The 20,528-nt window shown below is 42.0% G+C and overlaps 47 non-coding genes across 47 annotated transcripts; all 47 read left to right on the top strand.

The window, feature by feature from the left end:
• Nucleotides 1-248: 248 nt before the first annotated feature.
• On the top strand, nucleotides 249-365 carry LOC137505201 (U5 spliceosomal RNA). The gene has a single exon (XR_011019822.1). It is a non-coding gene; the product is annotated as a U5 spliceosomal RNA (small nuclear RNA).
• A 316-nt stretch (nucleotides 366-681) lies between these two features.
• Nucleotides 682-798, top strand: LOC137505200 (U5 spliceosomal RNA). Its single transcript, XR_011019821.1, has one exon. It is a non-coding gene; the product is annotated as a U5 spliceosomal RNA (small nuclear RNA).
• Nucleotides 799-1,114: 316 nt separating this feature from the next.
• Nucleotides 1,115-1,231, top strand: LOC137505199 (U5 spliceosomal RNA). Its single transcript, XR_011019820.1, has one exon. It is a non-coding gene; the product is annotated as a U5 spliceosomal RNA (small nuclear RNA).
• A 316-nt stretch (nucleotides 1,232-1,547) lies between these two features.
• On the top strand, nucleotides 1,548-1,664 carry LOC137505198 (U5 spliceosomal RNA). Its single transcript, XR_011019819.1, has one exon. It is a non-coding gene; the product is annotated as a U5 spliceosomal RNA (small nuclear RNA).
• Nucleotides 1,665-1,980: 316 nt separating this feature from the next.
• Nucleotides 1,981-2,097, top strand: LOC137505197 (U5 spliceosomal RNA). The gene has a single exon (XR_011019818.1). It is a non-coding gene; the product is annotated as a U5 spliceosomal RNA (small nuclear RNA).
• Nucleotides 2,098-2,413: 316 nt separating this feature from the next.
• Nucleotides 2,414-2,530, top strand: LOC137505196 (U5 spliceosomal RNA). Its single transcript, XR_011019817.1, has one exon. It is a non-coding gene; the product is annotated as a U5 spliceosomal RNA (small nuclear RNA).
• A 316-nt stretch (nucleotides 2,531-2,846) lies between these two features.
• Nucleotides 2,847-2,963, top strand: LOC137505195 (U5 spliceosomal RNA). The gene has a single exon (XR_011019816.1). It is a non-coding gene; the product is annotated as a U5 spliceosomal RNA (small nuclear RNA).
• A 316-nt stretch (nucleotides 2,964-3,279) lies between these two features.
• Nucleotides 3,280-3,396, top strand: LOC137505194 (U5 spliceosomal RNA). The gene has a single exon (XR_011019815.1). It is a non-coding gene; the product is annotated as a U5 spliceosomal RNA (small nuclear RNA).
• Nucleotides 3,397-3,712: 316 nt separating this feature from the next.
• On the top strand, nucleotides 3,713-3,829 carry LOC137505193 (U5 spliceosomal RNA). The gene has a single exon (XR_011019814.1). It is a non-coding gene; the product is annotated as a U5 spliceosomal RNA (small nuclear RNA).
• Nucleotides 3,830-4,145: 316 nt separating this feature from the next.
• Nucleotides 4,146-4,262, top strand: LOC137505191 (U5 spliceosomal RNA). Its single transcript, XR_011019812.1, has one exon. It is a non-coding gene; the product is annotated as a U5 spliceosomal RNA (small nuclear RNA).
• Nucleotides 4,263-4,578: 316 nt separating this feature from the next.
• LOC137505190 (U5 spliceosomal RNA) lies at nucleotides 4,579-4,695 on the top strand. Its single transcript, XR_011019811.1, has one exon. It is a non-coding gene; the product is annotated as a U5 spliceosomal RNA (small nuclear RNA).
• A 316-nt stretch (nucleotides 4,696-5,011) lies between these two features.
• Nucleotides 5,012-5,128, top strand: LOC137505189 (U5 spliceosomal RNA). Its single transcript, XR_011019810.1, has one exon. It is a non-coding gene; the product is annotated as a U5 spliceosomal RNA (small nuclear RNA).
• A 316-nt stretch (nucleotides 5,129-5,444) lies between these two features.
• On the top strand, nucleotides 5,445-5,561 carry LOC137505188 (U5 spliceosomal RNA). Its single transcript, XR_011019809.1, has one exon. It is a non-coding gene; the product is annotated as a U5 spliceosomal RNA (small nuclear RNA).
• A 316-nt stretch (nucleotides 5,562-5,877) lies between these two features.
• On the top strand, nucleotides 5,878-5,994 carry LOC137505187 (U5 spliceosomal RNA). The gene has a single exon (XR_011019808.1). It is a non-coding gene; the product is annotated as a U5 spliceosomal RNA (small nuclear RNA).
• A 316-nt stretch (nucleotides 5,995-6,310) lies between these two features.
• Nucleotides 6,311-6,427, top strand: LOC137505186 (U5 spliceosomal RNA). The gene has a single exon (XR_011019807.1). It is a non-coding gene; the product is annotated as a U5 spliceosomal RNA (small nuclear RNA).
• A 316-nt stretch (nucleotides 6,428-6,743) lies between these two features.
• Nucleotides 6,744-6,860, top strand: LOC137505185 (U5 spliceosomal RNA). The gene has a single exon (XR_011019806.1). It is a non-coding gene; the product is annotated as a U5 spliceosomal RNA (small nuclear RNA).
• Nucleotides 6,861-7,176: 316 nt separating this feature from the next.
• On the top strand, nucleotides 7,177-7,293 carry LOC137505184 (U5 spliceosomal RNA). Its single transcript, XR_011019805.1, has one exon. It is a non-coding gene; the product is annotated as a U5 spliceosomal RNA (small nuclear RNA).
• A 316-nt stretch (nucleotides 7,294-7,609) lies between these two features.
• Nucleotides 7,610-7,726, top strand: LOC137505183 (U5 spliceosomal RNA). Its single transcript, XR_011019804.1, has one exon. It is a non-coding gene; the product is annotated as a U5 spliceosomal RNA (small nuclear RNA).
• A 316-nt stretch (nucleotides 7,727-8,042) lies between these two features.
• Nucleotides 8,043-8,159, top strand: LOC137505182 (U5 spliceosomal RNA). The gene has a single exon (XR_011019803.1). It is a non-coding gene; the product is annotated as a U5 spliceosomal RNA (small nuclear RNA).
• A 316-nt stretch (nucleotides 8,160-8,475) lies between these two features.
• LOC137505180 (U5 spliceosomal RNA) lies at nucleotides 8,476-8,592 on the top strand. The gene has a single exon (XR_011019801.1). It is a non-coding gene; the product is annotated as a U5 spliceosomal RNA (small nuclear RNA).
• Nucleotides 8,593-8,908: 316 nt separating this feature from the next.
• On the top strand, nucleotides 8,909-9,025 carry LOC137505179 (U5 spliceosomal RNA). Its single transcript, XR_011019800.1, has one exon. It is a non-coding gene; the product is annotated as a U5 spliceosomal RNA (small nuclear RNA).
• Nucleotides 9,026-9,341: 316 nt separating this feature from the next.
• Nucleotides 9,342-9,458, top strand: LOC137505178 (U5 spliceosomal RNA). Its single transcript, XR_011019799.1, has one exon. It is a non-coding gene; the product is annotated as a U5 spliceosomal RNA (small nuclear RNA).
• A 316-nt stretch (nucleotides 9,459-9,774) lies between these two features.
• LOC137505177 (U5 spliceosomal RNA) lies at nucleotides 9,775-9,891 on the top strand. The gene has a single exon (XR_011019798.1). It is a non-coding gene; the product is annotated as a U5 spliceosomal RNA (small nuclear RNA).
• Nucleotides 9,892-10,207: 316 nt separating this feature from the next.
• Nucleotides 10,208-10,324, top strand: LOC137505176 (U5 spliceosomal RNA). The gene has a single exon (XR_011019797.1). It is a non-coding gene; the product is annotated as a U5 spliceosomal RNA (small nuclear RNA).
• A 316-nt stretch (nucleotides 10,325-10,640) lies between these two features.
• Nucleotides 10,641-10,757, top strand: LOC137505175 (U5 spliceosomal RNA). Its single transcript, XR_011019796.1, has one exon. It is a non-coding gene; the product is annotated as a U5 spliceosomal RNA (small nuclear RNA).
• A 316-nt stretch (nucleotides 10,758-11,073) lies between these two features.
• On the top strand, nucleotides 11,074-11,190 carry LOC137505174 (U5 spliceosomal RNA). The gene has a single exon (XR_011019795.1). It is a non-coding gene; the product is annotated as a U5 spliceosomal RNA (small nuclear RNA).
• Nucleotides 11,191-11,506: 316 nt separating this feature from the next.
• On the top strand, nucleotides 11,507-11,623 carry LOC137505173 (U5 spliceosomal RNA). The gene has a single exon (XR_011019794.1). It is a non-coding gene; the product is annotated as a U5 spliceosomal RNA (small nuclear RNA).
• A 316-nt stretch (nucleotides 11,624-11,939) lies between these two features.
• LOC137505172 (U5 spliceosomal RNA) lies at nucleotides 11,940-12,056 on the top strand. Its single transcript, XR_011019793.1, has one exon. It is a non-coding gene; the product is annotated as a U5 spliceosomal RNA (small nuclear RNA).
• A 316-nt stretch (nucleotides 12,057-12,372) lies between these two features.
• LOC137505171 (U5 spliceosomal RNA) lies at nucleotides 12,373-12,489 on the top strand. Its single transcript, XR_011019792.1, has one exon. It is a non-coding gene; the product is annotated as a U5 spliceosomal RNA (small nuclear RNA).
• A 316-nt stretch (nucleotides 12,490-12,805) lies between these two features.
• LOC137505169 (U5 spliceosomal RNA) lies at nucleotides 12,806-12,922 on the top strand. Its single transcript, XR_011019790.1, has one exon. It is a non-coding gene; the product is annotated as a U5 spliceosomal RNA (small nuclear RNA).
• Nucleotides 12,923-13,238: 316 nt separating this feature from the next.
• LOC137505168 (U5 spliceosomal RNA) lies at nucleotides 13,239-13,355 on the top strand. The gene has a single exon (XR_011019789.1). It is a non-coding gene; the product is annotated as a U5 spliceosomal RNA (small nuclear RNA).
• Nucleotides 13,356-13,671: 316 nt separating this feature from the next.
• Nucleotides 13,672-13,788, top strand: LOC137505167 (U5 spliceosomal RNA). Its single transcript, XR_011019788.1, has one exon. It is a non-coding gene; the product is annotated as a U5 spliceosomal RNA (small nuclear RNA).
• A 316-nt stretch (nucleotides 13,789-14,104) lies between these two features.
• LOC137505430 (U5 spliceosomal RNA) lies at nucleotides 14,105-14,221 on the top strand. The gene has a single exon (XR_011020045.1). It is a non-coding gene; the product is annotated as a U5 spliceosomal RNA (small nuclear RNA).
• A 316-nt stretch (nucleotides 14,222-14,537) lies between these two features.
• On the top strand, nucleotides 14,538-14,654 carry LOC137505166 (U5 spliceosomal RNA). The gene has a single exon (XR_011019787.1). It is a non-coding gene; the product is annotated as a U5 spliceosomal RNA (small nuclear RNA).
• A 316-nt stretch (nucleotides 14,655-14,970) lies between these two features.
• LOC137505165 (U5 spliceosomal RNA) lies at nucleotides 14,971-15,087 on the top strand. Its single transcript, XR_011019786.1, has one exon. It is a non-coding gene; the product is annotated as a U5 spliceosomal RNA (small nuclear RNA).
• Nucleotides 15,088-15,403: 316 nt separating this feature from the next.
• LOC137505164 (U5 spliceosomal RNA) lies at nucleotides 15,404-15,520 on the top strand. Its single transcript, XR_011019785.1, has one exon. It is a non-coding gene; the product is annotated as a U5 spliceosomal RNA (small nuclear RNA).
• A 316-nt stretch (nucleotides 15,521-15,836) lies between these two features.
• Nucleotides 15,837-15,953, top strand: LOC137505163 (U5 spliceosomal RNA). The gene has a single exon (XR_011019784.1). It is a non-coding gene; the product is annotated as a U5 spliceosomal RNA (small nuclear RNA).
• Nucleotides 15,954-16,269: 316 nt separating this feature from the next.
• Nucleotides 16,270-16,386, top strand: LOC137505162 (U5 spliceosomal RNA). The gene has a single exon (XR_011019783.1). It is a non-coding gene; the product is annotated as a U5 spliceosomal RNA (small nuclear RNA).
• A 316-nt stretch (nucleotides 16,387-16,702) lies between these two features.
• Nucleotides 16,703-16,819, top strand: LOC137505161 (U5 spliceosomal RNA). Its single transcript, XR_011019782.1, has one exon. It is a non-coding gene; the product is annotated as a U5 spliceosomal RNA (small nuclear RNA).
• A 316-nt stretch (nucleotides 16,820-17,135) lies between these two features.
• Nucleotides 17,136-17,252, top strand: LOC137505160 (U5 spliceosomal RNA). The gene has a single exon (XR_011019781.1). It is a non-coding gene; the product is annotated as a U5 spliceosomal RNA (small nuclear RNA).
• Nucleotides 17,253-17,568: 316 nt separating this feature from the next.
• On the top strand, nucleotides 17,569-17,685 carry LOC137505158 (U5 spliceosomal RNA). The gene has a single exon (XR_011019779.1). It is a non-coding gene; the product is annotated as a U5 spliceosomal RNA (small nuclear RNA).
• Nucleotides 17,686-18,001: 316 nt separating this feature from the next.
• LOC137505157 (U5 spliceosomal RNA) lies at nucleotides 18,002-18,118 on the top strand. Its single transcript, XR_011019778.1, has one exon. It is a non-coding gene; the product is annotated as a U5 spliceosomal RNA (small nuclear RNA).
• Nucleotides 18,119-18,434: 316 nt separating this feature from the next.
• On the top strand, nucleotides 18,435-18,551 carry LOC137505156 (U5 spliceosomal RNA). The gene has a single exon (XR_011019777.1). It is a non-coding gene; the product is annotated as a U5 spliceosomal RNA (small nuclear RNA).
• Nucleotides 18,552-18,867: 316 nt separating this feature from the next.
• On the top strand, nucleotides 18,868-18,984 carry LOC137505155 (U5 spliceosomal RNA). Its single transcript, XR_011019776.1, has one exon. It is a non-coding gene; the product is annotated as a U5 spliceosomal RNA (small nuclear RNA).
• Nucleotides 18,985-19,300: 316 nt separating this feature from the next.
• Nucleotides 19,301-19,417, top strand: LOC137505154 (U5 spliceosomal RNA). Its single transcript, XR_011019775.1, has one exon. It is a non-coding gene; the product is annotated as a U5 spliceosomal RNA (small nuclear RNA).
• A 316-nt stretch (nucleotides 19,418-19,733) lies between these two features.
• LOC137505153 (U5 spliceosomal RNA) lies at nucleotides 19,734-19,850 on the top strand. The gene has a single exon (XR_011019774.1). It is a non-coding gene; the product is annotated as a U5 spliceosomal RNA (small nuclear RNA).
• Nucleotides 19,851-20,166: 316 nt separating this feature from the next.
• On the top strand, nucleotides 20,167-20,283 carry LOC137505152 (U5 spliceosomal RNA). Its single transcript, XR_011019773.1, has one exon. It is a non-coding gene; the product is annotated as a U5 spliceosomal RNA (small nuclear RNA).
• Nucleotides 20,284-20,528: the final 245 nt, after the last annotated feature.

Below are 20,528 nucleotides of genomic sequence, written 5' to 3'. Positions count from 1 at the left end.
TCATTTGAATATATGCAAAGGAGCCTGCCGCCAGTGTGGTAAGTTTGACTCTGGTGACAGAGTCAGCTGTTCATAAATGTGTTTATAATCTGCAATTTACTGAGTTTATGCTTTAGCCTACAGCCCTAACCTAGAATCTTCTGCCAACCTTTTTTTTTTTAGATATCACTGGCTAATCAATCTCAGATCACCCACAGTTGGTTCGACTGCTCCTGGAGCCACCCGAGAGAATAGCCTTACGTTGGGTTATGCTCTGTTTTCTCTTCAGAACGTACAAATCTTTCGCCTTTTACTAAAGATTTCCGTGGAGAGAAAGAAAACTGAGTTGTATTTCCAATTTTTGATTGCCCCAGCCTTCTGGGGTTTCTTTGCAAGTATAATAATAGCAGCAAAAATGTATCACGTTGAGCGTGGAACCTGGTTTGGCGGGTGCTCATTTGAATATATGCAAAGGAGCCTGCCGCCAGTGTGGTAAGTTTGACTCTGGTGACAGAGTCAGCTGTTCATAAATGTGTTTATAATCTGCAATTTACTGAGTTTATGCTTTAGCCTACAGCCCTAACCTAGAATCTTCTGCCAACCTTTTTTTTTTTAGATATCACTGGCTAATCAATCTCAGATCACCCACAGTTGGTTCGACTGCTCCTGGAGCCACCCGAGAGAATAGCCTTACGTTGGGTTATGCTCTGTTTTCTCTTCAGAACGTACAAATCTTTCGCCTTTTACTAAAGATTTCCGTGGAGAGAAAGAAAACTGAGTTGTATTTCCAATTTTTGATTGCCCCAGCCTTCTGGGGTTTCTTTGCAAGTATAATAATAGCAGCAAAAATGTATCACGTTGAGCGTGGAACCTGGTTTGGCGGGTGCTCATTTGAATATATGCAAAGGAGCCTGCCGCCAGTGTGGTAAGTTTGACTCTGGTGACAGAGTCAGCTGTTCATAAATGTGTTTATAATCTGCAATTTACTGAGTTTATGCTTTAGCCTACAGCCCTAACCTAGAATCTTCTGCCAACCTTTTTTTTTTTAGATATCACTGGCTAATCAATCTCAGATCACCCACAGTTGGTTCGACTGCTCCTGGAGCCACCCGAGAGAATAGCCTTACGTTGGGTTATGCTCTGTTTTCTCTTCAGAACGTACAAATCTTTCGCCTTTTACTAAAGATTTCCGTGGAGAGAAAGAAAACTGAGTTGTATTTCCAATTTTTGATTGCCCCAGCCTTCTGGGGTTTCTTTGCAAGTATAATAATAGCAGCAAAAATGTATCACGTTGAGCGTGGAACCTGGTTTGGCGGGTGCTCATTTGAATATATGCAAAGGAGCCTGCCGCCAGTGTGGTAAGTTTGACTCTGGTGACAGAGTCAGCTGTTCATAAATGTGTTTATAATCTGCAATTTACTGAGTTTATGCTTTAGCCTACAGCCCTAACCTAGAATCTTCTGCCAACCTTTTTTTTTTTAGATATCACTGGCTAATCAATCTCAGATCACCCACAGTTGGTTCGACTGCTCCTGGAGCCACCCGAGAGAATAGCCTTACGTTGGGTTATGCTCTGTTTTCTCTTCAGAACGTACAAATCTTTCGCCTTTTACTAAAGATTTCCGTGGAGAGAAAGAAAACTGAGTTGTATTTCCAATTTTTGATTGCCCCAGCCTTCTGGGGTTTCTTTGCAAGTATAATAATAGCAGCAAAAATGTATCACGTTGAGCGTGGAACCTGGTTTGGCGGGTGCTCATTTGAATATATGCAAAGGAGCCTGCCGCCAGTGTGGTAAGTTTGACTCTGGTGACAGAGTCAGCTGTTCATAAATGTGTTTATAATCTGCAATTTACTGAGTTTATGCTTTAGCCTACAGCCCTAACCTAGAATCTTCTGCCAACCTTTTTTTTTTTAGATATCACTGGCTAATCAATCTCAGATCACCCACAGTTGGTTCGACTGCTCCTGGAGCCACCCGAGAGAATAGCCTTACGTTGGGTTATGCTCTGTTTTCTCTTCAGAACGTACAAATCTTTCGCCTTTTACTAAAGATTTCCGTGGAGAGAAAGAAAACTGAGTTGTATTTCCAATTTTTGATTGCCCCAGCCTTCTGGGGTTTCTTTGCAAGTATAATAATAGCAGCAAAAATGTATCACGTTGAGCGTGGAACCTGGTTTGGCGGGTGCTCATTTGAATATATGCAAAGGAGCCTGCCGCCAGTGTGGTAAGTTTGACTCTGGTGACAGAGTCAGCTGTTCATAAATGTGTTTATAATCTGCAATTTACTGAGTTTATGCTTTAGCCTACAGCCCTAACCTAGAATCTTCTGCCAACCTTTTTTTTTTTAGATATCACTGGCTAATCAATCTCAGATCACCCACAGTTGGTTCGACTGCTCCTGGAGCCACCCGAGAGAATAGCCTTACGTTGGGTTATGCTCTGTTTTCTCTTCAGAACGTACAAATCTTTCGCCTTTTACTAAAGATTTCCGTGGAGAGAAAGAAAACTGAGTTGTATTTCCAATTTTTGATTGCCCCAGCCTTCTGGGGTTTCTTTGCAAGTATAATAATAGCAGCAAAAATGTATCACGTTGAGCGTGGAACCTGGTTTGGCGGGTGCTCATTTGAATATATGCAAAGGAGCCTGCCGCCAGTGTGGTAAGTTTGACTCTGGTGACAGAGTCAGCTGTTCATAAATGTGTTTATAATCTGCAATTTACTGAGTTTATGCTTTAGCCTACAGCCCTAACCTAGAATCTTCTGCCAACCTTTTTTTTTTTAGATATCACTGGCTAATCAATCTCAGATCACCCACAGTTGGTTCGACTGCTCCTGGAGCCACCCGAGAGAATAACCTTACGTTGGGTTATGCTCTGTTTTCTCTTCAGAACGTACAAATCTTTCGCCTTTTACTAAAGATTTCCGTGGAGAGAAAGAAAACTGAGTTGTATTTCCAATTTTTGATTGCCCCAGCCTTCTGGGGTTTCTTTGCAAGTATAATAATAGCAGCAAAAATGTATCACGTTGAGCGTGGAACCTGGTTTGGCGGGTGCTCATTTGAATATATGCAAAGGAGCCTGCCGCCAGTGTGGTAAGTTTGACTCTGGTGACAGAGTCAGCTGTTCATAAATGTGTTTATAATCTGCAATTTACTGAGTTTATGCTTTAGCCTACAGCCCTAACCTAGAATCTTCTGCCAACCTTTTTTTTTTTAGATATCACTGGCTAATCAATCTCAGATCACCCACAGTTGGTTCGACTGCTCCTGGAGCCACCCGAGAGAATAGCCTTACGTTGGGTTATGCTCTGTTTTCTCTTCAGAACGTACAAATCTTTCGCCTTTTACTAAAGATTTCCGTGGAGAGAAAGAAAACTGAGTTGTATTTCCAATTTTTGATTGCCCCAGCCTTCTGGGGTTTCTTTGCAAGTATAATAATAGCAGCAAAAATGTATCACGTTGAGCGTGGAACCTGGTTTGGCGGGTGCTCATTTGAATATATGCAAAGGAGCCTGCCGCCAGTGTGGTAAGTTTGACTCTGGTGACAGAGTCAGCTGTTCATAAATGTGTTTATAATCTGCAATTTACTGAGTTTATGCTTTAGCCTACAGCCCTAACCTAGAATCTTCTGCCAACCTTTTTTTTTTTAGATATCACTGGCTAATCAATCTCAGATCACCCACAGTTGGTTCGACTGCTCCTGGAGCCACCCGAGAGAATAGCCTTACGTTGGGTTATGCTCTGTTTTCTCTTCAGAACGTACAAATCTTTCGCCTTTTACTAAAGATTTCCGTGGAGAGAAAGAAAACTGAGTTGTATTTCCAATTTTTGATTGCCCCAGCCTTCTGGGGTTTCTTTGCAAGTATAATAATAGCAGCAAAAATGTATCACGTTGAGCGTGGAACCTGGTTTGGCGGGTGCTCATTTGAATATATGCAAAGGAGCCTGCCGCCAGTGTGGTAAGTTTGACTCTGGTGACAGAGTCAGCTGTTCATAAATGTGTTTATAATCTGCAATTTACTGAGTTTATGCTTTAGCCTACAGCCCTAACCTAGAATCTTCTGCCAACCTTTTTTTTTTTAGATATCACTGGCTAATCAATCTCAGATCACCCACAGTTGGTTCGACTGCTCCTGGAGCCACCCGAGAGAATAGCCTTACGTTGGGTTATGCTCTGTTTTCTCTTCAGAACGTACAAATCTTTCGCCTTTTACTAAAGATTTCCGTGGAGAGAAAGAAAACTGAGTTGTATTTCCAATTTTTGATTGCCCCAGCCTTCTGGGGTTTCTTTGCAAGTATAATAATAGCAGCAAAAATGTATCACGTTGAGCGTGGAACCTGGTTTGGCGGGTGCTCATTTGAATATATGCAAAGGAGCCTGCCGCCAGTGTGGTAAGTTTGACTCTGGTGACAGAGTCAGCTGTTCATAAATGTGTTTATAATCTGCAATTTACTGAGTTTATGCTTTAGCCTACAGCCCTAACCTAGAATCTTCTGCCAACCTTTTTTTTTTTAGATATCACTGGCTAATCAATCTCAGATCACCCACAGTTGGTTCGACTGCTCCTGGAGCCACCCGAGAGAATAGCCTTACGTTGGGTTATGCTCTGTTTTCTCTTCAGAACGTACAAATCTTTCGCCTTTTACTAAAGATTTCCGTGGAGAGAAAGAAAACTGAGTTGTATTTCCAATTTTTGATTGCCCCAGCCTTCTGGGGTTTCTTTGCAAGTATAATAATAGCAGCAAAAATGTATCACGTTGAGCGTGGAACCTGGTTTGGCGGGTGCTCATTTGAATATATGCAAAGGAGCCTGCCGCCAGTGTGGTAAGTTTGACTCTGGTGACAGAGTCAGCTGTTCATAAATGTGTTTATAATCTGCAATTTACTGAGTTTATGCTTTAGCCTACAGCCCTAACCTAGAATCTTCTGCCAACCTTTTTTTTTTTAGATATCACTGGCTAATCAATCTCAGATCACCCACAGTTGGTTCGACTGCTCCTGGAGCCACCCGAGAGAATAGCCTTACGTTGGGTTATGCTCTGTTTTCTCTTCAGAACGTACAAATCTTTCGCCTTTTACTAAAGATTTCCGTGGAGAGAAAGAAAACTGAGTTGTATTTCCAATTTTTGATTGCCCCAGCCTTCTGGGGTTTCTTTGCAAGTATAATAATAGCAGCAAAAATGTATCACGTTGAGCGTGGAACCTGGTTTGGCGGGTGCTCATTTGAATATATGCAAAGGAGCCTGCCGCCAGTGTGGTAAGTTTGACTCTGGTGACAGAGTCAGCTGTTCATAAATGTGTTTATAATCTGCAATTTACTGAGTTTATGCTTTAGCCTACAGCCCTAACCTAGAATCTTCTGCCAACCTTTTTTTTTTTAGATATCACTGGCTAATCAATCTCAGATCACCCACAGTTGGTTCGACTGCTCCTGGAGCCACCCGAGAGAATAGCCTTACGTTGGGTTATGCTCTGTTTTCTCTTCAGAACGTACAAATCTTTCGCCTTTTACTAAAGATTTCCGTGGAGAGAAAGAAAACTGAGTTGTATTTCCAATTTTTGATTGCCCCAGCCTTCTGGGGTTTCTTTGCAAGTATAATAATAGCAGCAAAAATGTATCACGTTGAGCGTGGAACCTGGTTTGGCGGGTGCTCATTTGAATATATGCAAAGGAGCCTGCCGCCAGTGTGGTAAGTTTGACTCTGGTGACAGAGTCAGCTGTTCATAAATGTGTTTATAATCTGCAATTTACTGAGTTTATGCTTTAGCCTACAGCCCTAACCTAGAATCTTCTGCCAACCTTTTTTTTTTTAGATATCACTGGCTAATCAATCTCAGATCACCCACAGTTGGTTCGACTGCTCCTGGAGCCACCCGAGAGAATAGCCTTACGTTGGGTTATGCTCTGTTTTCTCTTCAGAACGTACAAATCTTTCGCCTTTTACTAAAGATTTCCGTGGAGAGAAAGAAAACTGAGTTGTATTTCCAATTTTTGATTGCCCCAGCCTTCTGGGGTTTCTTTGCAAGTATAATAATAGCAGCAAAAATGTATCACGTTGAGCGTGGAACCTGGTTTGGCGGGTGCTCATTTGAATATATGCAAAGGAGCCTGCCGCCAGTGTGGTAAGTTTGACTCTGGTGACAGAGTCAGCTGTTCATAAATGTGTTTATAATCTGCAATTTACTGAGTTTATGCTTTAGCCTACAGCCCTAACCTAGAATCTTCTGCCAACCTTTTTTTTTTTAGATATCACTGGCTAATCAATCTCAGATCACCCACAGTTGGTTCGACTGCTCCTGGAGCCACCCGAGAGAATAGCCTTACGTTGGGTTATGCTCTGTTTTCTCTTCAGAACGTACAAATCTTTCGCCTTTTACTAAAGATTTCCGTGGAGAGAAAGAAAACTGAGTTGTATTTCCAATTTTTGATTGCCCCAGCCTTCTGGGGTTTCTTTGCAAGTATAATAATAGCAGCAAAAATGTATCACGTTGAGCGTGGAACCTGGTTTGGCGGGTGCTCATTTGAATATATGCAAAGGAGCCTGCCGCCAGTGTGGTAAGTTTGACTCTGGTGACAGAGTCAGCTGTTCATAAATGTGTTTATAATCTGCAATTTACTGAGTTTATGCTTTAGCCTACAGCCCTAACCTAGAATCTTCTGCCAACCTTTTTTTTTTTAGATATCACTGGCTAATCAATCTCAGATCACCCACAGTTGGTTCGACTGCTCCTGGAGCCACCCGAGAGAATAGCCTTACGTTGGGTTATGCTCTGTTTTCTCTTCAGAACGTACAAATCTTTCGCCTTTTACTAAAGATTTCCGTGGAGAGAAAGAAAACTGAGTTGTATTTCCAATTTTTGATTGCCCCAGCCTTCTGGGGTTTCTTTGCAAGTATAATAATAGCAGCAAAAATGTATCACGTTGAGCGTGGAACCTGGTTTGGCGGGTGCTCATTTGAATATATGCAAAGGAGCCTGCCGCCAGTGTGGTAAGTTTGACTCTGGTGACAGAGTCAGCTGTTCATAAATGTGTTTATAATCTGCAATTTACTGAGTTTATGCTTTAGCCTACAGCCCTAACCTAGAATCTTCTGCCAACCTTTTTTTTTTTAGATATCACTGGCTAATCAATCTCAGATCACCCACAGTTGGTTCGACTGCTCCTGGAGCCACCCGAGAGAATAGCCTTACGTTGGGTTATGCTCTGTTTTCTCTTCAGAACGTACAAATCTTTCGCCTTTTACTAAAGATTTCCGTGGAGAGAAAGAAAACTGAGTTGTATTTCCAATTTTTGATTGCCCCAGCCTTCTGGGGTTTCTTTGCAAGTATAATAATAGCAGCAAAAATGTATCACGTTGAGCGTGGAACCTGGTTTGGCGGGTGCTCATTTGAATATATGCAAAGGAGCCTGCCGCCAGTGTGGTAAGTTTGACTCTGGTGACAGAGTCAGCTGTTCATAAATGTGTTTATAATCTGCAATTTACTGAGTTTATGCTTTAGCCTACAGCCCTAACCTAGAATCTTCTGCCAACCTTTTTTTTTTTAGATATCACTGGCTAATCAATCTCAGATCACCCACAGTTGGTTCGACTGCTCCTGGAGCCACCCGAGAGAATAGCCTTACGTTGGGTTATGCTCTGTTTTCTCTTCAGAACGTACAAATCTTTCGCCTTTTACTAAAGATTTCCGTGGAGAGAAAGAAAACTGAGTTGTATTTCCAATTTTTGATTGCCCCAGCCTTCTGGGGTTTCTTTGCAAGTATAATAATAGCAGCAAAAATGTATCACGTTGAGCGTGGAACCTGGTTTGGCGGGTGCTCATTTGAATATATGCAAAGGAGCCTGCCGCCAGTGTGGTAAGTTTGACTCTGGTGACAGAGTCAGCTGTTCATAAATGTGTTTATAATCTGCAATTTACTGAGTTTATGCTTTAGCCTACAGCCCTAACCTAGAATCTTCTGCCAACCTTTTTTTTTTTAGATATCACTGGCTAATCAATCTCAGATCACCCACAGTTGGTTCGACTGCTCCTGGAGCCACCCGAGAGAATAGCCTTACGTTGGGTTATGCTCTGTTTTCTCTTCAGAACGTACAAATCTTTCGCCTTTTACTAAAGATTTCCGTGGAGAGAAAGAAAACTGAGTTGTATTTCCAATTTTTGATTGCCCCAGCCTTCTGGGGTTTCTTTGCAAGTATAATAATAGCAGCAAAAATGTATCACGTTGAGCGTGGAACCTGGTTTGGCGGGTGCTCATTTGAATATATGCAAAGGAGCCTGCCGCCAGTGTGGTAAGTTTGACTCTGGTGACAGAGTCAGCTGTTCATAAATGTGTTTATAATCTGCAATTTACTGAGTTTATGCTTTAGCCTACAGCCCTAACCTAGAATCTTCTGCCAACCTTTTTTTTTTTAGATATCACTGGCTAATCAATCTCAGATCACCCACAGTTGGTTCGACTGCTCCTGGAGCCACCCGAGAGAATAGCCTTACGTTGGGTTATGCTCTGTTTTCTCTTCAGAACGTACAAATCTTTCGCCTTTTACTAAAGATTTCCGTGGAGAGAAAGAAAACTGAGTTGTATTTCCAATTTTTGATTGCCCCAGCCTTCTGGGGTTTCTTTGCAAGTATAATAATAGCAGCAAAAATGTATCACGTTGAGCGTGGAACCTGGTTTGGCGGGTGCTCATTTGAATATATGCAAAGGAGCCTGCCGCCAGTGTGGTAAGTTTGACTCTGGTGACAGAGTCAGCTGTTCATAAATGTGTTTATAATCTGCAATTTACTGAGTTTATGCTTTAGCCTACAGCCCTAACCTAGAATCTTCTGCCAACCTTTTTTTTTTTAGATATCACTGGCTAATCAATCTCAGATCACCCACAGTTGGTTCGACTGCTCCTGGAGCCACCCGAGAGAATAGCCTTACGTTGGGTTATGCTCTGTTTTCTCTTCAGAACGTACAAATCTTTCGCCTTTTACTAAAGATTTCCGTGGAGAGAAAGAAAACTGAGTTGTATTTCCAATTTTTGATTGCCCCAGCCTTCTGGGGTTTCTTTGCAAGTATAATAATAGCAGCAAAAATGTATCACGTTGAGCGTGGAACCTGGTTTGGCGGGTGCTCATTTGAATATATGCAAAGGAGCCTGCCGCCAGTGTGGTAAGTTTGACTCTGGTGACAGAGTCAGCTGTTCATAAATGTGTTTATAATCTGCAATTTACTGAGTTTATGCTTTAGCCTACAGCCCTAACCTAGAATCTTCTGCCAACCTTTTTTTTTTTAGATATCACTGGCTAATCAATCTCAGATCACCCACAGTTGGTTCGACTGCTCCTGGAGCCACCCGAGAGAATAGCCTTACGTTGGGTTATGCTCTGTTTTCTCTTCAGAACGTACAAATCTTTCGCCTTTTACTAAAGATTTCCGTGGAGAGAAAGAAAACTGAGTTGTATTTCCAATTTTTGATTGCCCCAGCCTTCTGGGGTTTCTTTGCAAGTATAATAATAGCAGCAAAAATGTATCACGTTGAGCGTGGAACCTGGTTTGGCGGGTGCTCATTTGAATATATGCAAAGGAGCCTGCCGCCAGTGTGGTAAGTTTGACTCTGGTGACAGAGTCAGCTGTTCATAAATGTGTTTATAATCTGCAATTTACTGAGTTTATGCTTTAGCCTACAGCCCTAACCTAGAATCTTCTGCCAACCTTTTTTTTTTTAGATATCACTGGCTAATCAATCTCAGATCACCCACAGTTGGTTCGACTGCTCCTGGAGCCACCCGAGAGAATAGCCTTACGTTGGGTTATGCTCTGTTTTCTCTTCAGAACGTACAAATCTTTCGCCTTTTACTAAAGATTTCCGTGGAGAGAAAGAAAACTGAGTTGTATTTCCAATTTTTGATTGCCCCAGCCTTCTGGGGTTTCTTTGCAAGTATAATAATAGCAGCAAAAATGTATCACGTTGAGCGTGGAACCTGGTTTGGCGGGTGCTCATTTGAATATATGCAAAGGAGCCTGCCGCCAGTGTGGTAAGTTTGACTCTGGTGACAGAGTCAGCTGTTCATAAATGTGTTTATAATCTGCAATTTACTGAGTTTATGCTTTAGCCTACAGCCCTAACCTAGAATCTTCTGCCAACCTTTTTTTTTTTAGATATCACTGGCTAATCAATCTCAGATCACCCACAGTTGGTTCGACTGCTCCTGGAGCCACCCGAGAGAATAACCTTACGTTGGGTTATGCTCTGTTTTCTCTTCAGAACGTACAAATCTTTCGCCTTTTACTAAAGATTTCCGTGGAGAGAAAGAAAACTGAGTTGTATTTCCAATTTTTGATTGCCCCAGCCTTCTGGGGTTTCTTTGCAAGTATAATAATAGCAGCAAAAATGTATCACGTTGAGCGTGGAACCTGGTTTGGCGGGTGCTCATTTGAATATATGCAAAGGAGCCTGCCGCCAGTGTGGTAAGTTTGACTCTGGTGACAGAGTCAGCTGTTCATAAATGTGTTTATAATCTGCAATTTACTGAGTTTATGCTTTAGCCTACAGCCCTAACCTAGAATCTTCTGCCAACCTTTTTTTTTTTAGATATCACTGGCTAATCAATCTCAGATCACCCACAGTTGGTTCGACTGCTCCTGGAGCCACCCGAGAGAATAGCCTTACGTTGGGTTATGCTCTGTTTTCTCTTCAGAACGTACAAATCTTTCGCCTTTTACTAAAGATTTCCGTGGAGAGAAAGAAAACTGAGTTGTATTTCCAATTTTTGATTGCCCCAGCCTTCTGGGGTTTCTTTGCAAGTATAATAATAGCAGCAAAAATGTATCACGTTGAGCGTGGAACCTGGTTTGGCGGGTGCTCATTTGAATATATGCAAAGGAGCCTGCCGCCAGTGTGGTAAGTTTGACTCTGGTGACAGAGTCAGCTGTTCATAAATGTGTTTATAATCTGCAATTTACTGAGTTTATGCTTTAGCCTACAGCCCTAACCTAGAATCTTCTGCCAACCTTTTTTTTTTTAGATATCACTGGCTAATCAATCTCAGATCACCCACAGTTGGTTCGACTGCTCCTGGAGCCACCCGAGAGAATAGCCTTACGTTGGGTTATGCTCTGTTTTCTCTTCAGAACGTACAAATCTTTCGCCTTTTACTAAAGATTTCCGTGGAGAGAAAGAAAACTGAGTTGTATTTCCAATTTTTGATTGCCCCAGCCTTCTGGGGTTTCTTTGCAAGTATAATAATAGCAGCAAAAATGTATCACGTTGAGCGTGGAACCTGGTTTGGCGGGTGCTCATTTGAATATATGCAAAGGAGCCTGCCGCCAGTGTGGTAAGTTTGACTCTGGTGACAGAGTCAGCTGTTCATAAATGTGTTTATAATCTGCAATTTACTGAGTTTATGCTTTAGCCTACAGCCCTAACCTAGAATCTTCTGCCAACCTTTTTTTTTTTAGATATCACTGGCTAATCAATCTCAGATCACCCACAGTTGGTTCGACTGCTCCTGGAGCCACCCGAGAGAATAGCCTTACGTTGGGTTATGCTCTGTTTTCTCTTCAGAACGTACAAATCTTTCGCCTTTTACTAAAGATTTCCGTGGAGAGAAAGAAAACTGAGTTGTATTTCCAATTTTTGATTGCCCCAGCCTTCTGGGGTTTCTTTGCAAGTATAATAATAGCAGCAAAAATGTATCACGTTGAGCGTGGAACCTGGTTTGGCGGGTGCTCATTTGAATATATGCAAAGGAGCCTGCCGCCAGTGTGGTAAGTTTGACTCTGGTGACAGAGTCAGCTGTTCATAAATGTGTTTATAATCTGCAATTTACTGAGTTTATGCTTTAGCCTACAGCCCTAACCTAGAATCTTCTGCCAACCTTTTTTTTTTTAGATATCACTGGCTAATCAATCTCAGATCACCCACAGTTGGTTCGACTGCTCCTGGAGCCACCCGAGAGAATAGCCTTACGTTGGGTTATGCTCTGTTTTCTCTTCAGAACGTACAAATCTTTCGCCTTTTACTAAAGATTTCCGTGGAGAGAAAGAAAACTGAGTTGTATTTCCAATTTTTGATTGCCCCAGCCTTCTGGGGTTTCTTTGCAAGTATAATAATAGCAGCAAAAATGTATCACGTTGAGCGTGGAACCTGGTTTGGCGGGTGCTCATTTGAATATATGCAAAGGAGCCTGCCGCCAGTGTGGTAAGTTTGACTCTGGTGACAGAGTCAGCTGTTCATAAATGTGTTTATAATCTGCAATTTACTGAGTTTATGCTTTAGCCTACAGCCCTAACCTAGAATCTTCTGCCAACCTTTTTTTTTTTAGATATCACTGGCTAATCAATCTCAGATCACCCACAGTTGGTTCGACTGCTCCTGGAGCCACCCGAGAGAATAGCCTTACGTTGGGTTATGCTCTGTTTTCTCTTCAGAACGTACAAATCTTTCGCCTTTTACTAAAGATTTCCGTGGAGAGAAAGAAAACTGAGTTGTATTTCCAATTTTTGATTGCCCCAGCCTTCTGGGGTTTCTTTGCAAGTATAATAATAGCAGCAAAAATGTATCACGTTGAGCGTGGAACCTGGTTTGGCGGGTGCTCATTTGAATATATGCAAAGGAGCCTGCCGCCAGTGTGGTAAGTTTGACTCTGGTGACAGAGTCAGCTGTTCATAAATGTGTTTATAATCTGCAATTTACTGAGTTTATGCTTTAGCCTACAGCCCTAACCTAGAATCTTCTGCCAACCTTTTTTTTTTTAGATATCACTGGCTAATCAATCTCAGATCACCCACAGTTGGTTCGACTGCTCCTGGAGCCACCCGAGAGAATAACCTTACGTTGGGTTATGCTCTGTTTTCTCTTCAGAACGTACAAATCTTTCGCCTTTTACTAAAGATTTCCGTGGAGAGAAAGAAAACTGAGTTGTATTTCCAATTTTTGATTGCCCCAGCCTTCTGGGGTTTCTTTGCAAGTATAATAATAGCAGCAAAAATGTATCACGTTGAGCGTGGAACCTGGTTTGGCGGGTGCTCATTTGAATATATGCAAAGGAGCCTGCCGCCAGTGTGGTAAGTTTGACTCTGGTGACAGAGTCAGCTGTTCATAAATGTGTTTATAATCTGCAATTTACTGAGTTTATGCTTTAGCCTACAGCCCTAACCTAGAATCTTCTGCCAACCTTTTTTTTTTTAGATATCACTGGCTAATCAATCTCAGATCACCCACAGTTGGTTCGACTGCTCCTGGAGCCACCCGAGAGAATAGCCTTACGTTGGGTTATGCTCTGTTTTCTCTTCAGAACGTACAAATCTTTCGCCTTTTACTAAAGATTTCCGTGGAGAGAAAGAAAACTGAGTTGTATTTCCAATTTTTGATTGCCCCAGCCTTCTGGGGTTTCTTTGCAAGTATAATAATAGCAGCAAAAATGTATCACGTTGAGCGTGGAACCTGGTTTGGCGGGTGCTCATTTGAATATATGCAAAGGAGCCTGCCGCCAGTGTGGTAAGTTTGACTCTGGTGACAGAGTCAGCTGTTCATAAATGTGTTTATAATCTGCAATTTACTGAGTTTATGCTTTAGCCTACAGCCCTAACCTAGAATCTTCTGCCAACCTTTTTTTTTTTAGATATCACTGGCTAATCAATCTCAGATCACCCACAGTTGGTTCGACTGCTCCTGGAGCCACCCGAGAGAATAGCCTTACGTTGGGTTATGCTCTGTTTTCTCTTCAGAACGTACAAATCTTTCGCCTTTTACTAAAGATTTCCGTGGAGAGAAAGAAAACTGAGTTGTATTTCCAATTTTTGATTGCCCCAGCCTTCTGGGGTTTCTTTGCAAGTATAATAATAGCAGCAAAAATGTATCACGTTGAGCGTGGAACCTGGTTTGGCGGGTGCTCATTTGAATATATGCAAAGGAGCCTGCCGCCAGTGTGGTAAGTTTGACTCTGGTGACAGAGTCAGCTGTTCATAAATGTGTTTATAATCTGCAATTTACTGAGTTTATGCTTTAGCCTACAGCCCTAACCTAGAATCTTCTGCCAACCTTTTTTTTTTTAGATATCACTGGCTAATCAATCTCAGATCACCCACAGTTGGTTCGACTGCTCCTGGAGCCACCCGAGAGAATAGCCTTACGTTGGGTTATGCTCTGTTTTCTCTTCAGAACGTGCAAATCTTTCGCCTTCTACTAAAGATTTCCGTGGAGAGAAAGAAAACTGAGTTGTATTTCCAATTTTTGATTGCCCCAGCCTTCTGGGGTTTCTTTGCAAGTATAATAATAGCAGCAAAAATGTATCACGTTGAGCGTGGAACCTGGTTTGGCGGGTGCTCATTTGAATATATGCAAAGGAGCCTGCCGCCAGTGTGGTAAGTTTGACTCTGGTGACAGAGTCAGCTGTTCATAAATGTGTTTATAATCTGCAATTTACTGAGTTTATGCTTTAGCCTACAGCCCTAACCTAGAATCTTCTGCCAACCTTTTTTTTTTTAGATATCACTGGCTAATCAATCTCAGATCACCCACAGTTGGTTCGACTGCTCCTGGAGCCACCCGAGAGAATAGCCTTACGTTGGGTTATGCTCTGTTTTCTCTTCAGAACGTACAAATCTTTCGCCTTTTACTAAAGATTTCCGTGGAGAGAAAGAAAACTGAGTTGTATTTCCAATTTTTGATTGCCCCAGCCTTCTGGGGTTTCTTTGCAAGTATAATAATAGCAGCAAAAATGTATCACGTTGAGCGTGGAACCTGGTTTGGCGGGTGCTCATTTGAATATATGCAAAGGAGCCTGCCGCCAGTGTGGTAAGTTTGACTCTGGTGACAGAGTCAGCTGTTCATAAATGTGTTTATAATCTGCAATTTACTGAGTTTATGCTTTAGCCTACAGCCCTAACCTAGAATCTTCTGCCAACCTTTTTTTTTTTAGATATCACTGGCTAATCAATCTCAGATCACCCACAGTTGTTTCGACTGCTCCTGGAGCCACCCGAGAGAATAACCTTACGTTGGGTTATGCTCTGTTTTCTCTTCAGAACGTACAAATCTTTCGCCTTTTACTAAAGATTTCCGTGGAGAGAAAGAAAACTGAGTTGTATTTCCAATTTTTGATTGCCCCAGCCTTCTGGGGTTTCTTTGCAAGTATAATAATAGCAGCAAAAATGTATCACGTTGAGCGTGGAACCTGGTTTGGCGGGTGCTCATTTGAATATATGCAAAGGAGCCTGCCGCCAGTGTGGTAAGTTTGACTCTGGTGACAGAGTCAGCTGTTCATAAATGTGTTTATAATCTGCAATTTACTGAGTTTATGCTTTAGCCTACAGCCCTAACCTAGAATCTTCTGCCAACCTTTTTTTTTTTAGATATCACTGGCTAATCAATCTCAGATCACCCACAGTTGGTTCGACTGCTCCTGGAGCCACCCGAGAGAATAGCCTTACGTTGGGTTATGCTCTGTTTTCTCTTCAGAACGTACAAATCTTTCGCCTTTTACTAAAGATTTCCGTGGAGAGAAAGAAAACTGAGTTGTATTTCCAATTTTTGATTGCCCCAGCCTTCTGGGGTTTCTTTGCAAGTATAATAATAGCAGCAAAAATGTATCACGTTGAGCGTGGAACCTGGTTTGGCGGGTGCTCATTTGAATATATGCAAAGGAGCCTGCCGCCAGTGTGGTAAGTTTGACTCTGGTGACAGAGTCAGCTGTTCATAAATGTGTTTATAATCTGCAATTTACTGAGTTTATGCTTTAGCCTACAGCCCTAACCTAGAATCTTCTGCCAACCTTTTTTTTTTTAGATATCACTGGCTAATCAATCTCAGATCACCCACAGTTGGTTCGACTGCTCCTGGAGCCACCCGAGAGAATAGCCTTACGTTGGGTTATGCTCTGTTTTCTCTTCAGAACGTACAAATCTTTCGCCTTTTACTAAAGATTTCCGTGGAGAGAAAGAAAACTGAGTTGTATTTCCAATTTTTGATTGCCCCAGCCTTCTGGGGTTTCTTTGCAAGTATAATAATAGCAGCAAAAATGTATCACGTTGAGCGTGGAACCTGGTTTGGCGGGTGCTCATTTGAATATATGCAAAGGAGCCTGCCGCCAGTGTGGTAAGTTTGACTCTGGTGACAGAGTCAGCTGTTCATAAATGTGTTTATAATCTGCAATTTACTGAGTTTATGCTTTAGCCTACAGCCCTAACCTAGAATCTTCTGCCAACCTTTTTTTTTTTAGATATCACTGGCTAATCAATCTCAGATCACCCACAGTTGGTTCGACTGCTCCTGGAGCCACCCGAGAGAATAGCCTTACGTTGGGTTATGCTCTGTTTTCTCTTCAGAACGTACAAATCTTTCGCCTTTTACTAAAGATTTCCGTGGAGAGAAAGAAAACTGAGTTGTATTTCCAATTTTTGATTGCCCCAGCCTTCTGGGGTTTCTTTGCAAGTATAATAATAGCAGCAAAAATGTATCACGTTGAGCGTGGAACCTGGTTTGGCGGGTGCTCATTTGAATATATGCAAAGGAGCCTGCCGCCAGTGTGGTAAGTTTGACTCTGGTGACAGAGTCAGCTGTTCATAAATGTGTTTATAATCTGCAATTTACTGAGTTTATGCTTTAGCCTACAGCCCTAACCTAGAATCTTCTGCCAACCTTTTTTTTTTTAGATATCACTGGCTAATCAATCTCAGATCACCCACAGTTGGTTCGACTGCTCCTGGAGCCACCCGAGAGAATAGCCTTACGTTGGGTTATGCTCTGTTTTCTCTTCAGAACGTACAAATCTTTCGCCTTTTACTAAAGATTTCCGTGGAGAGAAAGAAAACTGAGTTGTATTTCCAATTTTTGATTGCCCCAGCCTTCTGGGGTTTCTTTGCAAGTATAATAATAGCAGCAAAAATGTATCACGTTGAGCGTGGAACCTGGTTTGGCGGGTGCTCATTTGAATATATGCAAAGGAGCCTGCCGCCAGTGTGGTAAGTTTGACTCTGGTGACAGAGTCAGCTGTTCATAAATGTGTTTATAATCTGCAATTTACTGAGTTTATGCTTTAGCCTACAGCCCTAACCTAGAATCTTCTGCCAACCTTTTTTTTTTTAGATATCACTGGCTAATCAATCTCAGATCACCCACAGTTGGTTCGACTGCTCCTGGAGCCACCCGAGAGAATAGCCTTACGTTGGGTTATGCTCTGTTTTCTCTTCAGAACGTACAAATCTTTCGCCTTTTACTAAAGATTTCCGTGGAGAGAAAGAAAACTGAGTTGTATTTCCAATTTTTGATTGCCCCAGCCTTCTGGGGTTTCTTTGCAAGTATAATAATAGCAGCAAAAATGTATCACGTTGAGCGTGGAACCTGGTTTGGCGGGTGCTCATTTGAATATATGCAAAGGAGCCTGCCGCCAGTGTGGTAAGTTTGACTCTGGTGACAGAGTCAGCTGTTCATAAATGTGTTTATAATCTGCAATTTACTGAGTTTATGCTTTAGCCTACAGCCCTAACCTAGAATCTTCTGCCAACCTTTTTTTTTTTAGATATCACTGGCTAATCAATCTCAGATCACCCACAGTTGGTTCGACTGCTCCTGGAGCCACCCGAGAGAATAGCCTTACGTTGGGTTATGCTCTGTTTTCTCTTCAGAACGTACAAATCTTTCGCCTTTTACTAAAGATTTCCGTGGAGAGAAAGAAAACTGAGTTGTATTTCCAATTTTTGATTGCCCCAGCCTTCTGGGGTTTCTTTGCAAGTATAATAATAGCAGCAAAAATGTATCACGTTGAGCGTGGAACCTGGTTTGGCGGGTGCTCATTTGAATATATGCAAAGGAGCCTGCCGCCAGTGTGGTAAGTTTGACTCTGGTGACAGAGTCAGCTGTTCATAAATGTGTTTATAATCTGCAATTTACTGAGTTTATGCTTTAGCCTACAGCCCTAACCTAGAATCTTCTGCCAACCTTTTTTTTTTTAGATATCACTGGCTAATCAATCTCAGATCACCCACAGTTGTTTCGACTGCTCCTGGAGCCACCCGAGAGAATAACCTTACGTTGGGTTATGCTCTGTTTTCTCTTCAGAACGTACAAATCTTTCGCCTTTTACTAAAGATTTCCGTGGAGAGAAAGAAAACTGAGTTGTATTTCCAATTTTTGATTGCCCCAGCCTTCTGGGGTTTCTTTGCAAGTATAATAATAGCAGCAAAAATGTATCACGTTGAGCGTGGAACCTGGTTTGGCGGGTGCTCATTTGAATATATGCAAAGGAGCCTGCCGCCAGTGTGGTAAGTTTGACTCTGGTGACAGAGTCAGCTGTTCATAAATGTGTTTATAATCTGCAATTTACTGAGTTTATGCTTTAGCCTACAGCCCTAACCTAGAATCTTCTGCCAACCTTTTTTTTTTTAGATATCACTGGCTAATCAATCTCAGATCACCCACAGTTGGTTCGACTGCTCCTGGAGCCACCCGAGAGAATAGCCTTACGTTGGGTTATGCTCTGTTTTCTCTTCAGAACGTACAAATCTTTCGCCTTTTACTAAAGATTTCCGTGGAGAGAAAGAAAACTGAGTTGTATTTCCAATTTTTGATTGCCCCAGCCTTCTGGGGTTTCTTTGCAAGTATAATAATAGCAGCAAAAATGTATCACGTTGAGCGTGGAACCTGGTTTGGCGGGTGCTCATTTGAATATATGCAAAGGAGCCTGCCGCCAGTGTGGTAAGTTTGACTCTGGTGACAGAGTCAGCTGTTCATAAATGTGTTTATAATCTGCAATTTACTGAGTTTATGCTTTAGCCTACAGCCCTAACCTAGAATCTTCTGCCAACCTTTTTTTTTTTAGATATCACTGGCTAATCAATCTCAGATCACCCACAGTTGGTTCGACTGCTCCTGGAGCCACCCGAGAGAATAACCTTACGTTGGGTTATGCTCTGTTTTCTCTTCAGAACGTACAAATCTTTCGCCTTTTACTAAAGATTTCCGTGGAGAGAAAGAAAACTGAGTTGTATTTCCAATTTTTGATTGCCCCAGCCTTCTGGGGTTTCTTTGCAAGTATAATAATAGCAGCAAAAATGTATCACGTTGAGCGTGGAACCTGGTTTGGCGGGTGCTCATTTGAATATATGCAAAGGAGCCTGCCGCCAGTGTGGTAAGTTTGACTCTGGTGACAGAGTCAGCTGTTCATAAATGTGTTTATAATCTGCAATTTACTGAGTTTATGCTTTAGCCTACAGCCCTAACCTAGAATCTTCTGCCAACCTTTTTTTTTTTAGATATCACTGGCTAATCAATCTCAGATCACCCACAGTTGGTTCGACTGCTCCTGGAGCCACCCGAGAGAATAGCCTTACGTTGGGTTATGCTCTGTTTTCTCTTCAGAACGTACAAATCTTTCGCCTTTTACTAAAGATTTCCGTGGAGAGAAAGAAAACTGAGTTGTATTTCCAATTTTTGATTGCCCCAGCCTTCTGGGGTTTCTTTGCAAGTATAATAATAGCAGCAAAAATGTATCACGTTGAGCGTGGAACCTGGTTTGGCGGGTGCTCATTTGAATATATGCAAAGGAGCCTGCCGCCAGTGTGGTAAGTTTGACTCTGGTGACAGAGTCAGCTGTTCATAAATGTGTTTATAATCTGCAATTTACTGAGTTTATGCTTTAGCCTACAGCCCTAACCTAGAATCTTCTGCCAACCTTTTTTTTTTTAGATATCACTGGCTAATCAATCTCAGATCACCCACAGTTGGTTCGACTGCTCCTGGAGCCACCCGAGAGAATAGCCTTACGTTGGGTTATGCTCTGTTTTCTCTTCAGAACGTACAAATCTTTCGCCTTTTACTAAAGATTTCCGTGGAGAGAAAGAAAACTGAGTTGTATTTCCAATTTTTGATTGCCCCAGCCTTCTGGGGTTTCTTTGCAAGTATAATAATAGCAGCAAAAATGTATCACGTTGAGCGTGGAACCTGGTTTGGCGGGTGCTCATTTGAATATATGCAAAGGAGCCTGCCGCCAGTGTGGTAAGTTTGACTCTGGTGACAGAGTCAGCTGTTCATAAATGTGTTTATAATCTGCAATTTACTGAGTTTATGCTTTAGCCTACAGCCCTAACCTAGAATCTTCTGCCAACCTTTTTTTTTTTAGATATCACTGGCTAATCAATCTCAGATCACCCACAGTTGGTTCGACTGCTCCTGGAGCCACCCGAGAGAATAGCCTTACGTTGGGTTATGCTCTGTTTTCTCTTCAGAACGTACAAATCTTTCGCCTTTTACTAAAGATTTCCGTGGAGAGAAAGAAAACTGAGTTGTATTTCCAATTTTTGATTGCCCCAGCCTTCTGGGGTTTCTTTGCAAGTATAATAATAGCAGCAAAAATGTATCACGTTGAGCGTGGAACCTGGTTTGGCGGGTGCTCATTTGAATATATGCAAAGGAGCCTGCCGCCAGTGTGGTAAGTTTGACTCTGGTGACAGAGTCAGCTGTTCATAAATGTGTTTATAATCTGCAATTTACTGAGTTTATGCTTTAGCCTACAGCCCTAACCTAGAATCTTCTGCCAACCTTTTTTTTTTTAGATATCACTGGCTAAT

The sequence above is a fragment of the Hyperolius riggenbachi genome, chromosome 4 (assembly GCF_040937935.1).
Source record: "Hyperolius riggenbachi isolate aHypRig1 chromosome 4, aHypRig1.pri, whole genome shotgun sequence".
In the NCBI taxonomy this organism is placed as follows: Eukaryota; Metazoa; Chordata; class Amphibia; order Anura; family Hyperoliidae; genus Hyperolius; species Hyperolius riggenbachi.
Note: the sequence above shows the minus strand (reverse complement) of the source record. Positions and strands in the feature narration are given on the sequence as shown.